Genomic DNA, 5149 nt, shown 5'->3' with positions numbered 1-5149 from the left:
CTTCTGGGCACAATGGATTGTTTGTATGTATTAATCAGCTTGTTTCTAAGCCATTTCTTTCAAACAGGTTTGAAACGTCAGAGCTGACATAACTGTATATTGCTTTGGTCTATGGTATTTGTGTTTCTACTCAACTGTGCAGTAAGGTTTCAAGTTTTTCTATCTAGGGGTGTAGAAACACAAGTTTCATCCTAAAACAGGTGGTGTTGGGTCGGCTGAATCTACTGTTGGCTGCTCAGGATTTTTATATCAAGTCCAACTTTATCTCCCCTACCAATAAAGAGCTTGAGTTACATGATCACTTTGTTACCCAGTGGTGAAAGCATTAGTGAAGAGAATTAAGTGTAAAATTCAATCTAATACTTGTAACTTCGTCAGTCTCTGGGAAAGGCCCTGTGTCGTGCCAGAGTGTGCATGATTTTAGAACAGGGGTGGGTCTGTCTATGCAGTCCGTGGCTTATCTTGTGGGGTCTCTAATTGTACTCTTACCATAAAATAGGTTAAAGGAGAGAGAGATAGAGAGAGATGGGTTATTAAGGGCTTGCTTTGAAGTAGGAAGTGTCCAGGAAACAGCTGATGACAAATGACACTAATACATCTCTTTCTTCCAGAATTCACAGGCATTGTCACTGGGTGCTGTGCCCTACAAGCATGTGTGGCTGTACCAGTGAAAGCTGAACAGTCTCTGCACTTTTTACTTACAGCCCTTCTGTGTCCCTGCTGCTCCTGCTTGCAGGTTCATACTCAGTGCTTCTCTGGCAGCCTCAGTGGTTGTAGTGGGGGGGGGTTGGTTTGCAGAAATGTCACTCACCTGAGCATGTGAGGGAAAGGAGGTCAATGCAGCAAATAAACATTGCCCATCATTGTAGGTATTTATGACCAGTGTGCTTGAGAGCAGGGTTAGAGCTTGCTATACCAGCATCAAGCAAGGAGAGCAGATGATAAAATAGGGAAGAAATTTTAAGTGGATCCTGCCCTTAGAAGGAGAAGCTGTTTTCCTGGAGTGGATGATCCTCCTAACTCATCGTTTGGCCAACCTCTTAATGAGAGCTGCTGTCCTTTTCCTTTACTGTGAAGATAAGTACAAGTCACTCTTTGGGGATCAGGATCTCTGGATTGGTCTTGTTCATTGAACAGCCTTCTTGTCTTGGAGAATCTGGAACAAAGCTCCTAGTCATTTCCATGGCCATGTCCTGCTATGCAGATGTTTGTGGTACAGATACCTTGAAAACAATGAAATGTGTTCCCCCAAGTTGGGCAGGTAGGCAGGGCTTCCACAACCCCAGTTGTGCCCCCTTCCCATGACACAGGAAGTGGGCATTTTTCTTTCATCATCTATCTGTGAATCGGCAGATCTCAATGTTTCCATAACCTTAGGGGAAAGTGGGTGTTTGTCTGAGAACCTGAGAGCCTGGCCATGTTTCTTGTCCAGATTGCAAAGCATTGTGGAGCTCATACTGATTTGACTGTCAGGGACCCTGTCTAGCCTTGATGTCTCCTTGTCCAAGATACTGGTAAGAAAAGATGCCACAGCTGAGTAGGTTTGAGATGACCACAGCACTTTTTAGCAGGCTGAAGAACTGGAGGAAGCGTATTATGGATGGGCTTTGCCAGCTCGTTGTGCGTTACGTGTAACGGGTTGTTGGGCTACAAAGAAAACATCCCAACCACTATGAAAATGGCAGACTGGCTGCAGATTTGGGAGCATCCTGTCATGTGCAGTTAGGCTGCCAACCCCTCACATACCCAAAGTATGTTCGTGTCTGCTTTTGGCTGGGATTTTTTTCTGGTTTTTGTGCATTTTACCTTACCTAATACTGCCAGTTTACCTTCTTTCAAATCAGCTCAGAAGCAGAATTTCTTTGCTCCCCATAATTGTATGGTTGGTTGCCTTTTTAGAATGAACGGTTGAAGGCTTGGGAGCTGTGCAGAATGAGACCTATTGAAAATTAAAATCAGCTAAGTTTTCATTCTATCTTCTAGTATCATGCCTTTTCCTAAATCCCCCTCCCCAGTGAGTATTCTCTTGTTTGGACTGGGTCTTAAGTAGGTCTTGCATAATCTCTATTGCCCCTTCCGAAACTTGATTTCACAAAGTAAGGAGGTTATGGTGTGTTGTTCTTTAGCAGTACTGCATGGCAGCAACAGTGACATTTGTTCTTTTTTGCCTGCTATAGCTCCTGCTTTTTGCCAGCCAAGGGAACTTCTGTGGCAGTTGTGCTTGAATTCACATACCTTATTTACAAATATTTTTCAAATATTTTTATTATTGCATAGTATACAGGTTGTTTCAGTGTTACTTCTTCTCCCCACTGTACTTTTACTTGGATTCATCCTTGGAAGAAATTTGATCACAGTAGTTCCTGCTGCAGAAGCTTAGGTGGTAGTGGTGTTGTTGGAGACCTCCCTGTTGCATGTGCAGGTATCTCAGTGCTGAAACAGGTATGGCGCCAGTGAAACAGTGTTGCTTGGGAATGGCTTTAGCTTAATAAGCAGAGATTGGTGTGTTTGATAGGGAGTTTCAGTCAAGTGTGGAGCTCTCCATGGATCCAACAACCCATACGTTTTTCCACTGGTGCTTTATGATGTCATCAGAAGTCAGCTCTATTTCCTAATTAGATTTTTAGTCCTTTTTTTTGCTTCAGTCCCCATTCATTTAAGAGTTGGATTCAGTGATCCTTTTGGGTCCCTTCCAACTCAGAATATTCTGTGATTCTGTGTAATTACCATGTTTGGCCACACTACTTTACAACAGAATTGGTGGTAAATTGGTAGATACAATAAAATGTGGCCAGCAGGTCAAGGGAGTGATTCTGGCCCTGCTGTGCTGTCATAAGATCCCACCTGGAGTGCTGTGTCCAGGTCTGGAGTGCTAAGCACAGGAAAAACAGATGTGTGGCGTGGGTCCAGAGGAGGGGCACAGAGATGGTCAGAGGGCTGGAGCATCCTACGCTCCATGAGGCTAGAGGCTGAGAGACTATGAGGACAGGCTGAGGAAACTGGGATTGTTCAGCTTGGAGAAGGCCCCACAGAGACCTTAGAGCACCTTCCAGCACTGAAAGGAGGCCTACAGGAAGGCTTGAGAGGGACTTTTCACAGGTGATAGGACAAGGGGCAATGGCTATAAACTGCAAGACAGTAGGTTTAGATTAGATTTTAGGAAGAAATTCTTTACTGTGGAGGTTGTGAGACACTGGATCAAGTTGCCCAAAGAAGTTATGAATGCCCTATCCCTGTCAATGTTCAAGGCCAGGCTGGATGGGGCTCTGAGCAACTTGGTCTAGTGGAAGGTGTCCCTGTCCACAGGACTGCTGGAGAGTTCAGGGCTACCAAAATCTCTTGGATTGTACTGAATACCAGGACAGAAGGGTAGTCTTTCCAGATCAAGAGATTTAAGTCCTCTTCTGTAGCCCAAGTGCAAGACCCACTGAAAATGTTCCAGAGCCAAAGATTAGCCACAGACCATCCAGTCACAGTAGGCAACAGTCCAGAAGGGATTACCTTCCCATAACACCAACTCATTAATGCTTCAGCAGACAACACTTCCCAACTTCAGGAGTAACAGCAAACTTTGAGATCTAGCCTTGGGTATGCCCTCATTGTTAAAGAAACTCTCCTCTTGGACCCTGCTGATGCCAGGACCTGTTTGGTCTGAGCCATTCTAGCTTTGCTCTGATGACAAAGTGTGTCACGAGGGACTGGACATGCAGGACTTCCAGAGACTTGAAGAGGGGGAAATGCCAAGAGGGAAAAGCTATGAGGGGTGTTTGGTAGAAAGTGCTGTCAGTGAGAACACAGAGGTTAGGTAAGGGATGAGCTGATCTCTGTCTCATGCCTGCTTGCATGTAACACTTCTCTGTCAGGCTGGGCTGTCAGTAAGAGTGATATAACATTATGGATAGTGTTATTACACTAATTAGTAATCAGTTCATATGTGCATACCCCTTCTCACAGCACTGGCAGGCAGAGCACATGGGTACCATGGCAATGAAATCAAGCATCCAGTTACATAGAATACTTCCCTGCTGGGAAATACTTGGGTCACACGGTGCTCTCTGCTTCCATCTGGGGTGTTTAATGTTTTACCCTATCTTCAACTCCTTCCTTGAAGGGCTTTTCCAATATCATACTTCCATCCTATGCAGCTGACCTGCACACAAGATGCAGCTGCTGCCCCAGAAGAGAAGTGTCTGGGGTCTGTAAAAAGACGCCTCACAACTTGTGCTACAGAGCTCCCTGTCAGCAAGAGCCCTGAGCAGTGCTCCTGGCAGGTGCTGCACCAAAGCAGCCAAGAGCAGCCCTGCTGCTGGGAACCAACATCCCAACATCAGCACTGCTTTGCTGCCATGGCTGCTGAACTGGGTGACATCACTACTGATGTTCATCCATCCTGTTATGTCAGAGCTTGTGCACTACAAATGCCAAAGGGACAGGAATCTGGGAGAAGGCAGTGGGAGACAAAATTCAAGCCTGGTGGTGTTCTCTCTTGAGAGTGCCTTCAGCATTCTCAAGTTTCCAGTGATGATATTCCCTCCCCCTCAGGATGTGATGTTAGGTTCAGTCGAAAAGCTGAGGTGTATCCCCCTCCCACACGCAGTTGGGGTGATTAATCACCAATGCAAAAATGATCCATCTGGCTCTCTTAGTCTGACTCTACCTTGTAGTGAGTACCTAAATGGTAACCTTTATCTGCCTCCCTAGTCTTGCTAGACACAGAAGCACTGCCTAGATGTGTAGCTTTGGAATTATGCTTTATGTAAGACCCTTAGGGATAAGAGCTGTCCTCTCTAATTGCATTTCTGTGGCACAGTCAGATTTCTTTTGAACATAACTTGAATTCTCAATTTCTTAGGTTTATCATTCTTGTTCTGAGAAAAAACAGTGTTATTCTCATGGTGTTTTAATCCTTAAGAGTACCTAGCTGTAAGTCTTGACTTCAAAATTCAGGTGACTGAATTCTGGTTGTGAGCAGTTTGCGTGAGCAGGATACTCGCACCGTTTCTTTCCAAGGTGCTTGCAAGAGAATTCCTACCTTGCTACAGAAATATTTTTCAAAATGCTTTTCTTTCCCTCCTTTTAAGTTGTAAAGAAACACTGAAGTGAATAAAACTCAAAATACTGTCTGCAATTCCATAGCCAGCTTGCAAAA

General features: G+C 44.8%; 1 long non-coding RNA gene across 1 annotated transcript in view; it reads right to left on the bottom strand.

Annotated features, from left to right (window-relative positions):
- The window catches only part of LOC121669580, a 37668-nt gene that overhangs the window by 5887 nt on the left and 26632 nt on the right, over positions 1-5149 (bottom strand). The gene's annotated exons all lie outside the window — the stretch shown is intronic.

The sequence above is a fragment of the Corvus kubaryi genome, unplaced genomic scaffold, assembly GCF_017639235.1.
Source record: "Corvus kubaryi isolate FWS band 111438036 unplaced genomic scaffold, C.kubaryi_AGA036_p1.0 37392, whole genome shotgun sequence".
NCBI classification, from domain to species: Eukaryota; Metazoa; Chordata; class Aves; order Passeriformes; family Corvidae; genus Corvus; species Corvus kubaryi.
Note: the sequence above shows the minus strand (reverse complement) of the source record. Positions and strands in the feature narration are given on the sequence as shown.